Raw genomic sequence first — 13,203 nt, 5'->3', positions numbered from 1 at the left:
GCCCGACTTCGGCCCTTTAATGAGCGGGCCTTCGTCCGGCCCGAGCTTGCCGAAAACCGTTTCGAGCGGCCCGGTCCATCCCGCTGGCGGGGCCGGGCCCCTGCGTTCGGGTCGGCCCGGCCCGTGCAGTATTCTACACCTGGGTGCGTCGGTATGAACGCCATCAGTGTTCGACGGAACACTTGCCTGCGTCTGCGGTGTATACGTCGTGGATAGGAATGCGGTATGGATTCTAATCGCCGCGTCGACCACAATGGGCTGCGCACAGCCCGGCGGCCAAAATAAAGTTCATGTGGCTGTCAGCCTGGCGGCCAGCGACACATGTGACGAAAATGCGAGGGACAACCCTCCTCCTTCTCGCTCCCGTTCATCCGCGCCACTCGGTTGCCCTAAAGCATGCGCCATTTCCTACGTCGTCGCCTTCCCTCCCGAAAGTGGGTCCACAAACCTAACACAAAAATGCCCGGAAAAGCCAAAGAAAGCTATTCCCTTTGGGAAAAAGGCGGAAGCTTCCACTACGCAGCGCAAAGGTCAAGACACAGCGAAGCTGGCCGATTGATTGCGTCTCTTGGTTGTAGCTAAGTTATATCTCTCTTTCTTTCTTTCTCTCTCTTTCTTTCTTTCTCTCGCTTTCTCGTATCACTCCTTTCTCTTTCTTTATCTCTCTCTCCTTGTTTATTTTTGTTTCTCTCTCTTGCTCTCATTTTCTCTTTCTTTCTCCCAAAGGAAGTTGTGTTGCAATCGTCAGTCCAATGCAACCACATGGTTCCCATAAATGCACGTTCGGCAAACGTGGCCGTATAGCGCAGTGGTTATTCCACTCTCCTTCGGACCGTGGGTACCTGGGTTCAAATCCTTCCTTGCCCAGCACGTTCGTTTTCTTTTATTTATTTATCTCGAGCGGCAAGCGCGGACGCGCCAAGATAACGTCACGGCGCATGCGCAGCTCGCGGGAGCTTGGCGGCGTCGGTTGGTTGCCATGGCTACGGCGCGACAGTTTCGTGCCACACGCACAAACTATGGATCGCTTAAACTGCGGAAGAACACGACCACGCTCGAGCCAATGCTGCTGATGATAATTTCGTAGCACACGCACAAATTACGGCTGGCTTAAACTGCGGAAGAAGACGACGACGCTCGAGCCAATGCTGATGATGACAATTTTGTGACACACGCACAAGTTGCGGCTGGCTTAAACAGCTTCGCTGTTAAAACAGATATTCCACGCGGGTGGCCACCGTCTATAAGGTTGTGGTTGACCTTGTCGAGGGATGGCGCCATATCTATTTTTCAATCATTGCGCTCGGCTGCTTCGCCCACCTAGAGCTTTTCACTACTTTTGAGCCTCTAGGTAGAATGTTGAATGATAAGTCTTGGTCAAGAATAAAAAGGCGATCTTGACGAGAGTTAAGGTTAGCTCAGTGCGAACTGTAGGCTCTCCATTGTGCAGAGAAGTACCATAGCGTTGTATGCGGAGAAGGAAATGGTTGCCGAATTGGCATCGGTATAAGAAAGTTTAGTTTCTGTGTCTACTGACTCATTGCCTAAAATCCCAGAATGCTTTGGTATACTCTGCAGCACTATAACGTAGCCCTTCGCATGTGCTTCTGTGTAAAAAAAATGTTGTGTCTACAATGAGTGGCGCGTTCCGGCTTTTCTTCATTGTGAAGCCATGCCATTTTGCTACACAAACTAACGCTTGGGTTAGCGATGACAGGGCGTTTTCTTCATAAAATAGGCCTACAGTATGACCCCAACTGTCAGGAATGTGACACACCAAAGTCAATGGCACGCATCGTCTGTGACTGACCTGGTTATCGCACCGAACGACAGACACTTAACGTCATATTGTCGGGTTTGGATGACAGACCCCTTTGGGAGCAGAGTAACCAAGGGCCATGAAACCGCAGTCAAAGTGCACTGAACGCAATAATAACGCTCTTGCCATTACTAATGGAGAGTGGGCTCACTTCAAGGCTCTAGACCTACATGATAGATGCCTCCACATTGTGACGTGGGTTAGGTGTGTGCGCAGCTAGTGCATGTACCTGTATATCATACGTTTATATAGCACATTGTAAACTATCATCCTCATTCTCACTACCTCTCTCTCCTTTTACTTGCCCTTCTCCTCTTCCCTTACGCAGAGTAGCATGTCAGAGGCAAAGCATCTCCGGCCGAACTCTCTGCGTTTGTCACAATAGAACTCTCTGCGTTTGTCACAATAGGGTCGGCGTAACAGCATTTTTTCGCGTTCCGTGAGTGGCACCTGGCTACATGCTCGTTGAAAAACTAAATATGTAAATTTAAAAACTGCACTACGTTGCCAACCGGACGCTCCTCCGCATAGAAAAGGTCATTGATGCTGCATTGTTCGTAACAGAGAATGAGATCAACAGCGTTTTAAATCTTTTTAAACTTCATGGCAATGGCCTATCTTTTCCGCATGAGCTTCCGGTGGACAGCGTGCTATTTTTTATTGTAAATTTTTGGTTTTAAGCTAACCTGTTTGAAGTGCTATTATCCTAGCGCAAAAAAAGATGAATCACCATTTAACTACGTCCACTCCAACTTTAAAAAAAGAGGTTTTGCAAAGCTCTGCCTGCCGTCCATGCTTAGAAAATTGTGTGTTCATCAGATAAATAATAGTTTTGACTGTCAGGTCCAGGACCTTTTAAAATTCGGCTTTTATGGTATAAATGCACCCCCCCCCCCCTAAACAAATAGACCCATCTGTGCCACGAAATCACGGGTTCAGTTGTTCGTAGGTGTACCAAGGTCGATCTACACAGGTCGCTAAACTTGCAAGGACAGCATGCCTAAACTTAGTCCTAGATATATCATGCAGTTCCCCACGATTGAAGCGTGAGTGGGCGCGGGGGGGGGGGGGGGGGGGATAAGCACTGAAAAAAGAAAGCCTACGTGAAAAAATATTAAAAGATATTTATTCAGAATATGCTAAATACAGTAAACGCTTCGCTTGCGATTACTTGGACGTACTAAAGCAAAATATGGTTATAATTTTATGTTCGTATGTATTCGTTGGCTCTTAATGACCCCTACCGACCAAGTGCATCCGGCACAAGGGATAGCCGGCCTGTAAAAGTCTCTGCACAGAATTTCGTCCTGCGGCATGGCGTTGCTCACTTTAACGCGGCGGTTTCGTCCGAGCTTTTTTTCTTCATTTCCTTGCGTGTGTGTGTGTGTGTTTTTTTTTCGGTTTATGCCGTGCGCTTTACTTAAAACTTTGCCCAGGCTAGGCCGTAGAATTTGTTTACAAATCGTGTGAGTGCAGAGTGTTTGTTATTCTACGTGTTAAAGCTGCTACATAGAACGCGCTGTGCCTCACCCTGACGACTAATGCAGAGTTCTACGCGAAGAAATGTAACACCATGTTCGTGCGCCCTCTCTAGCACAGGCTATGAGGGCATTACAGGCAGCCATATTGGTAGGTTGAAATGATATCTAAGTGGTAATATCCGTGCCGAACTTTTTTGTCTGATAACCGTTGGATGTGAATACATGGTGTCGCACAGAATTGTGCTTGCTTCAAGAATTCAACGAAAAGGTTCTCATATATTGTCATATTGTCACTAAATATTGGCCGTACTATAATTTTCAGCCATTGGAATATAACGTTTTGTTTTTCCATACAGATTAGGTGCATAATTCCAGACGAATAGCAGTGAACTGGCTTTTCAAACCTCTCTGGTCCTGCCATTTATTTCAACCCTATTTCGGCAGGTTATTATGGAACGTACAGACGCCAATTCTCGCCATAACCACCATTATTATTTTATCTTGAGACACAGGCCACTCAAATATTTTATTTACGCGCTGGAGCGCCAGCTGCGGTGAGTGGCAAGCTAACAAAAAAGAACGACTGCTCGCGTAGTGGTCGAAATGTCGGACCATAAAGAAGTTCGAACGTTTGCTCCAAGCAGCATAAGATCTAGACGTCACTTCCCTTTTCATGTTTGGCATCATTCATTTTCTTACTTTTTTACGAGACGTTGTCCGCACTACACACAGGTCGCAACGGTTGCACCATATGCCACCAGTTTTCAGAAATGCTGGCTTCTGCGGAACATTCCCTTATGGTTTATACACCTTGGGTTACCGTCAAGCCCGTCAATGGCGATGTGAAGTGTGTCACAGGGGTGGTATATTAGATTCCGCTAAGCTGTGGAAGAACCTATGTCGGAGCAGACTGGCACCTGCGTCATTTATCGAATGACTGAATGCGCGAACAGTCTAAATAAAGAATTGAGTGCTTATTATTCTGTGCATGGCCGATCTTGTCCCCGTGAACCAGGTGTCTCTGATATAAGGATCTTGGGCAGAAGTAAAGGTACAATTGTGGAGGAACATTTAAAAGCATGTGATATTCAAATCATTGATCCAGCCTATGTCTTCGAAATCAGGTTCTTATATGATCCAGAAATAAGATTTTTAAGCACCGGCCGTAGATGATCCTCTTCTGACTATTCGCTGATCCCCGTTATTACACGTTTGGGCTGCATATATGTAGCAAGCAGGACCTCGATATGTACCAAGCAACGCTGAATAAACCGTTATAACTGTAGCGTGGCTTTCTTTCTGCTGAATGCTTTCGCTGGCATTTCCTTTCATGTTAAAAGTTTTTGACCCCAAAACTAAAGTCGTATAGTCAACACACTCATCCATCAAGAAGTTGTTGTTATCCGTTGGTATTTAATAAAAATTGCGCCTCAATGTCTCCTTATTGACCTGCGCTGATTGTCAGCGCACTTAATAGAGCCTCTTGTTTCCCATTACAAGTAGACACTGGGGCGCGTGTTCTAATCTGAGCTGGAAGGAAATTTCTGTTTGTCTTCGCCCTGTGGTGAGGTCGCGTGCAGAAAAAAGTATATTGTTTTTGTCTCGCAGTACATAAAACCGCGTTTCGTAAACAAAATGAGCACAGCGTTAATGCCCTTCACAGGAAGTTTGATGGCTCCTAAAACTGATGTTCCCTTCGAAATTCGGCCTATAAGTGGATCTCAGGGGTGTCCATTTGTAATTTTCTGTATCAATCCGAATAATTTTATTGCAATTTCAATTATATGGACACTCCAAACGCATTTCTACCGTCGCCGTGATGTTCCTTATAGAGCGCAAGGGCGATAACACCGCCACCGCGCGCTGTATGCTGTATGTGCGAGCGAAAGCGACGAGGGTAGCCGGCGATCACGGCTCGATCTGTTAGCTTCCCTCTCTAAGAGAGAGGGAAGCTAACAGAGAGCGCACCGCCTTGCGTCGTGCAAAAGGCCGTGAAGGGGGCGGGAGGGAGGCAGGGGTGGCAGCATTGTTGCGCGACAGCAACTGCGCATTTCGCGACCGAGACCATGGGGAACCACCGACCGCTGCTCAATCTCGCGCGCGCAGGGAGAAGGAGGGCCATGTTCTACTCCGGCACCGTACGTTGCACTTGGTGCACGCGCGGTCGCACGCGCCTTATCTTGAAAGCAGTCGGCAGGCGGATCATACCTTTGGGCGTGCTGTGTTCTCGTCGCTCAGTGTGCGTTGAAGCGTACGCAGTACGAAGGTCACATCGCTCGCGGCTGCAGCCGCGCTTTCTGACGCCAGCGTTTTGGCAGCGAGTGTCCGCGGTCATCGAGTGTCATGTGTTCCTGTGCGCGCCGAAACCATGCTTGCTAATTTAGTTAGCAAGAGAATTTCGCCGCAGTTTCGCGGCTGTTTTTTGATTAAATAAATTGATGATGGCGATATGGCATTTTACTGGCACAGCAGCCGTGCACGCTATATTGCGCCAACCAGATGTTTATAGAAGTACCTTAGTTATTAAAGCGCAGTAAGTTGGTGTGCACCCGCCGTGGTTGCTCAGTGGCTATGGTGTTGGGCTGCTGAGCACGAGGTCGCGGGATCGAATCCCGGCCACGGCGGCCGCATTACGATGGGGGTGAAATGCGAAAACACCCGTGTACTTAGATTTAGGTGCACGTTAAAGAACCCCAGGTGGTCCAAATTTCCGGAGTCCCCCACTACGGCGTGCCTCATAATCAGAACTGGTTTTGGCACGTAAAACCCCATAATTTTTTTAAGTTGGTGTGAATCGTGAAGTAAAAGCATAAAAGTATAATTATTGTAGGGTTCCTCTGGCATTTAGATAATTAAATATATATATATATATATATATATATATATATTCAGATGGTTCCATTTTTCTAAGCCCGGATATGTTATTAAAATGTCTAGTACATTTAAATATTTACCGCAGTGTTGGCAAGTTAGTTGCGGTTCGTTATTTATTATGTATTATAGGCCACTCTTGTGTGAACGATTCCTAGGCGGCATAAGATTACCTCGTAAAATCTTTCTTTGTGGTGACAACGGCGCCATGCTTGCAACACAGATTTTATACTGTAAGGCATATTAAGAGCTTGCTGATCCCAAGTTTCTGCCAGTATTTCACAGCTCCCGTTTTGAATTTGCAATTAGAATCCTGCCAAGGTAGGCCGACATCGTATAGCTCCAGATGTTTGGTGCCAGCCGCCATAAAATCTGTTCTTTCGTTACATGACCAGAAACCCAACAGAATATGACATTTAAGGCTCTATTAAGACATTCGGTGTATTGATTTTGTATTTTGCGCAGTAAACATTTCTCGATGGTACCCTAGATGCGAGAGCTTGAAGAGAGCTCCAAGAGTCACTAAATATGACAGATTTGTCATTTTTTTTCAGGATGGTTTCAAGAGCTGACGAGATGGCATAGAGTTCTGCATTAATACAGTAGCGTGACTTGGAAGCCACATTTGTTCTCCAAAATGGTGTGATGCGACTGCAGCACCTAAATAATTGTTACTCTTTGATCAGTCTGTAAAATATATCGAGCATAATATATTTGTATAACCCATTCAGTCACGAATTATGATCGACTGTCGATAAATGTATGAAATTTACATCAATTTATGCCAAGATGCTGCCAACTCCGTTAAGAGCAAGTCAAGTTATGAGCAAGAGCATGACTCTTTCTGCATTTTACGATTTTTATTTATTTTTATTTATAAAGTTATTTCGTATCAAATATTGTGCACTCAGTAATGATACGTTTCTTCATAAAGAATTAAATCACCAGCGCGAATTACTTGTACAAGTTAATTATTGATCGCAAGTATTACTACACAGAAAAACATTATTTCGTAATTGCTGCCCAAACGTCCCACCTCCCGTCAAACACTGTAGTGCCGTCTCCAAAGCAACCTTCGGTAGCGATACATTGTCCTCAGAAGTGAAATGAAAGTACTTGGTAAGAAGAGCATTCAATTTACCCTAGGTGTAATTCTCGTCGTCTATTCCTGGACACAACTGGACAGAAATGGCAAAAATAGGTCCCGTCCACAAATGTGTACACCGTGACTGAAGGGAACATTATTATTATGTTTCAAAATACTAGCTTACCAAAGCCTTTCCTGGTGAATATTTCTTCCTGTATTTCGTTATCCTGAACTCTCATTGCACTACTTAACCTCCCAAAGAACAAAAGAAGGTTCATCCTTCCAAAATAATTTTTTGCCTATCTAAGGACATAGGTCTGCATTGCGTTTTCGGTGTCTGATAAAGAAGGCAGGAATGAGTGCAGGTTTATTGCTAAAATGTGTCTCGAAGCGCGGACTCGTAAATAGTATTCTTCAAGGATGCGCTTAACACGACAAAGCCGTCGGTATGTACGTGTTCCCAAGAAATTGTATTCTGTGTTCCAAAGAAAACTGGTTTGTCTGTGCATACCAGCTTTTTATGGGAGACGTTCGGAAAGCTCCAGAACACTGCCATAGTCTAAGATGATGCAACAGGTCAAGAGCCTCCAACGCAGACTTTCGAGCGGAGCCATACACAAACATCCGTAGTTCAACTGCGACCGGACAACTGCATTGCTTAGGTAAAGCAGATATGTTTTATCGGAACTCGATTCGTGGGATAGGAATTTTATTAAATCTATGGGTTTGAGAGATTTCTGTTTTGCATACGCGATGTGCGCTTTGAATTTGAGCTTCTTGTCAAAGAATACACCAAGAAAATTGTGTTCAAGCGTTACTGTTTTTTTGTTTTCCTTTAATGTGTGATGTTGGGTGTGGTGTTAGACTTCGGTGTCGACTGGAACGTGCTCATACAGATTTCTCTGGGTAAAATTTAAAACTATTTTCACTTGCCTACTGTATTATAGTGTTTACCCCTAGCTGTAGTTGGCGCTCGCAAGTAACCGTATTACAGGAGGAGCCACTAAGTTGAATGTCACCGACATATAAAGAACACCATAACGAAGACGAAATAACTGTAGTTACGGAGTTACACAGCCAGACAGAGTTGCGCCAAACCTCACCGGAAAGAATCTATCCTCCATATAGATAGCTTTTGATTAATTCAAACATGTGCCCTTTGATCCCATATGTGTCCAAGTCCATAAACACACCATATCACCACTTCTTATCATAGGCTTTTGATAAGTAAAAGAAAACATACACGCAGTGTTGCCTTTTCACGAAAGATTCACGGATTTTCATCTGTAACCTGACTGATTGGTCTATTGAGCTGCGATTGGATAAAAAATCCTAATAATACTGATCGAGTAGCCCTATACTTTCCAGAAAGTGCACGAGTCCTTTGTTGGTCATTCTTTCAAATGTTTTCCCTAAAGAGCTCATGAAGGCAATGGTAGGATTACTATTCGGATCAGAACATTCCTTTCCAGGTTTCAGAAGTGGTATAACTTTCACCTTCTTGCAGGCTTCTCGAAAAAAAGGAGCTATTTCCACGATGTGAAATCTGTCGAAACAGCGGAGCTGTGGTCGTTCTCTTTCTGCGATTGTCGTGTATGTTTCTTTTTTTTTCGCTGTGGTAGTCTTCCCTTAAGACCGAAGGAACGAAGACATCTTCGCTGTTTCGACAGATTTCTCTTCGTGGAACTGGCTGCATTTTATTAGTGAGACATGAACTACAAGGTAGGGTAGAAAACGCTTTTATTCACTGTTTAATCCCTCCCATTGCTTGGGTTTTCGCAAGTGTCACGTCGGATGTTTTTTTTTTTCTTTTTTTGTCCTTTACAAGCACGGCCTTGTGATCACTGTGGTAGATTGGTCAGTGGACGCCACTCGCGCCGCGCGGCGTTCATCGTGCGAAGAGCGCGTGTTGCAAACACCCATTAAACCCCCGGCGGGTCTCCTCCTCCTCCCCGGCGCGTGCTCCGATTGGCCGGCTCCGCTCCACCCGGCGACCGGGAGGGGAGGAGACCTCCCGGGTTACGTGACATCTCCGGCTCTGCTCCTTCATGACGGTGCCGTCATCGACGGTGCACGCTCGACTAAGAACAGCTTCGCTGTTAATAGCCTTTCGTCCACAACCTGTTAAATAGGTTCAGGATTGTGTCGTATGTGCTCGCGTGCGGTTGTCGCAACAATTCATAGTGTATGTTGTCCAGACCCACTGAACGGCTCTTTCCTCAATTGATCCCATCGAAGAGTTCAGTTTTTGTAAAAGGACAGTTGTACGGCTCAGTATACTATTAGGTGACTATCCGAAGTTTTTTTTTTCTTTTATGCAGTAGACTTGATCTTAAAAAAACTTAGGAGTGCACTGAGCGTCGCTCTAAATTCCAGCATTGCTATTCAAGTGTATCTGCTTGTCTTTGAATATCCGTTTTATCGTCAAATATAGGTAATGTGTACTCTCTGTGGACGCCGTCAATCTTTCTCACTTTTTCTAAGACTATTTTACTGCTTGCAGGACTATTTACAGTGCTGACGTATTCCACCCATGGTGATATTTTTGCAATCCATCTTGATCTCCTCGCTTCACTGCGCTTTTGTTTAAATAACAACAAATGTTTGAAAACTGGGTATCTGTTACGTGGAGACCACGCACAGTTTTCTTTCCTACGAGCTTGATCACATGTGTCATTCCACCACAGTTTTGGCCTACGTCGAAGCTTCTCTTGTGAAAGCGGAATGAAATATTCAGCTGCTTGTAAATCTTTTCTAGTTATCGCATCAAATAAGGCGTCAATATCCAGTGCGATGACATCGTCAATCCTTATTGGAAAGCTTTCCGAAAAATGAGACCAATCTGCTTCACCAAGCTTCCATTTCTGTCTGCGTACTAGCATTGATGGAGGCGCGCCAATCTGTTTAAGTACAATATTTTAGTTGTCACTGCCACGTGGGTATTCCCCAAAGTCCCTAGAAAAAAAAACGCAGCAAGAGACGGCGTGCCACAAGTAGATTGTGTTTCTGCAATAAAATAGGTTGGCTTTCCATCGTTAAAGAGGTACGCATTGCCATTGCCTAAAAATTGTTTTGCTATTCTACCCCTCGCGTCCGTGTGACTACTTCCCCACATGCTGTTATGGGCATTAAAATGACCCAGTGGAAGAAATGGTTCTGGAAGTCCGTTTACAAGATTTTTTTAGGCTTGCGTATTGTGAAATTTTTACGTGGCGGTAAGTACACAGAACATACTGTAATGCTGTTTTCTATCTGAACCTATACCGCAGAACCTTCTAAACTGGTATTAAGCTTGGCGTTGCTCACAGGAACTCCTTGAGCAACTGCTATATCCACTCCTCCGAAGGAGACTGAAGACTGTTCCCTATCTTTCCGAAAGATGCTATATTGACGCAGAGGTTGCTAATGGCAATCTTTGAAGTTAGTTTCTTGCAAACACGTGACAGAAGCCCCAGCTTGTTCAAAAATATCGTAAATGTCATCGATATTACCTCTTCAGAAGTGGAAGTTCCATAGCAGAATAGTAGCCATATCGGATGATGTGGTTTACCAGGAACTTCCCAAAGAAATTTTATGTAGGAAGTAACAAAGATAACATATGTACCTGTGCGAAAAGTATGCAACAATGTCTTCCACGGTCACGTACCTGTCGGAGGGGCAGTGACACGAAGTCTACCCCTTTGTGTGTGTGTGTTTTCTTTTCTTTCTTTCTTTCTTTTTTTTTTTGCAAGAGACACAGCAGACTGTGTTGTGTGCCAACCAGATGTAGGCTCTGTCGTTTCATCCTCGTCCGGAGGACGCACTTTCACAAGTTCAGTTTCCCGTGGGCGTTCTTCTTTACTGGTTCTTGGCGAAGGTGCCGTTTTCTTAGAAAGAAGCCGGTCCTCTGGCACCAACGTCGAGACCTGAGTGCTCTCTACCGCGCGCTGGCTGCTGCCAGCCCCAGGTGAAGCCTCTGCGCCACTGCGGATGGAGGTGCGATGTGCATCCGTTTTTTTTTTCTTTCTTTTGCGTGAGGGCCGGAGCGCTGGCACCTTGTCCAGCAGCTCAACTCGGTTGCCAACGGACACCATTGGTGGCGCAAGCCCTCTACATGCAGCCTTTGCGTAAGCGCATCTATCGGCAAACGTGATTCTCTTTTGGGCTTCAATGTATGATATGTTCTCCTGTAGATTAAACGCAATCACTTTTTTTTTACACTCAGGGCAAGATCAGCTTGTACAGCGGAACTCTGTTGTGCATGTTTCATCGCCGTGGTCCGGGTGACCGCATTTTGCCCTTCCGCGATATGACTGGTATCCGTTCCCAAATTCCTGACACCGCAAGCTCCGGGGGCGTTTGCGCAAATATGGCCTCACTTTAAGTTTCAGGTAAGCGACCTTCACACGTCTTGGAAGTGTTGTAGCGTTGAAAGTGAGTACGACGTGCTTCAATGAAATTTCGTTGTCATTTTTCCTGAACTTTATTCTCCTTGCAGCTAGAAAACCTTGATAGCTCAAGGCTTCTGCAATTTTCTCATCTGTGCATGAGTTTCGCCTATGAGATTACACTCTTACCGTAGGTCAGGGTACGATGTGTTGTGACAGACACTGATCTGGCCAATCTTCGCAGGCTTCTCAATCTCTCTGCTATGTTCAGCTCTCAGAACTACGAGCAACAGGTCTCACGAATTGATTTGCTTGGCTTTGTAGGTTTTGCCAATACACTCAAATAGTGCTTTGGCCATGAAGGAGCGTGACATGGCTTTAATTTTTCGTTTAGTTTCAGACTTAATAACAAAAAAAATTGTGATACTGTAACTAGGTTTAAAAGGCACCAGGCATCGGTCTGGTGCCTTTTCAGCATCCCATCATATTTTGCTGAAGAGGTGGTTTTATGCGTTAAATAATGTATGCATTGAGCAGCTAAGCTGATGTCCACCATGGAGCCCAACACGACAGTGTTTTGAAGACCTAACTACCGCTATCCATGTGACCACGCTCAAGGAACTCACGCCCACATGGCTAACTCTGGCCGTCCGGAAACTTGAAAATGAGATGAAGTGAATAGGAGACAGGACAGGAAAGAGGCAGGACAGGAAGAGAAAGATAAAGCTTGAAGAGGGGGACAGGAAAAGGTGACTGCCTATTTTCTCCGGATGGGTCAGTCCGGATGGCGCCTGTCTTGGCGAAGCATAGTACAAAGAGGTGTGTTGCCTCCACCGACGAGCCCTAAAGGTACCGACACCCGGCCTCTGCTCAACCTCCGGGATTCCCCTTTCTCTGGACACGGCTAAGCCGCACGCGTCTACACACAGAAGAGCCTGTCCCCCATTTGCTCGGACGTAAGGTCGCAACACACCAAACGCCTTCTGATGCAGATGCCTCTTAGGCTACCCAGTAAAATGATTTGTAAGAGTCAGTTACTGCGTCACATACACACTTCAATGTTTGTGGGAATTATGTCCGCCTCTTCGAGCGATACAGCTTGAGGATAACTGTTGTGGTCTCTGCCTCAGGCAAGTTTTTTTTATTGCGAAAATGATTTTGAGAAACTTGAGACAAAGAGAGAGAGACGCCGCGATAACTGGAGACAATTTGCATAGTGTATAGGAGCGTCTACGCTTAATGAGGCCGACGTTGTGATTATTCGCTGTATTTAGAAAATGCGCCACAGCAATTGCTCTTATTTGCCCCACGCATTTACGTGGTGTTCTACACACATCACATGCATGAAAGACGTGAACAGCCTCCCAGACGAAAAAATATAGTCTTTCTACCTGACATACATTACACGTATATGTTGACACGTACATGTCGCAGTGATCCCATTCTGACTGGCTCACCATTGCGTTCCCAAGCGCATAATATCCCGCTGGGCTTACCAAGGATCCCCGGCCGCACTAGTATATGGGTCAAGAAGAGGGCAAGGGGGAACTGTCACTTGCTTTCGAGGACGCGACAAAA

This window comes from Dermacentor silvarum, chromosome 7 (genome assembly GCF_013339745.2).
Source record: "Dermacentor silvarum isolate Dsil-2018 chromosome 7, BIME_Dsil_1.4, whole genome shotgun sequence".
Taxonomy (NCBI): domain Eukaryota; kingdom Metazoa; phylum Arthropoda; class Arachnida; order Ixodida; family Ixodidae; genus Dermacentor; species Dermacentor silvarum.
The sequence above is the reverse complement of the archived record's forward strand: the minus strand, read 5'-3'. Positions refer to the sequence as shown.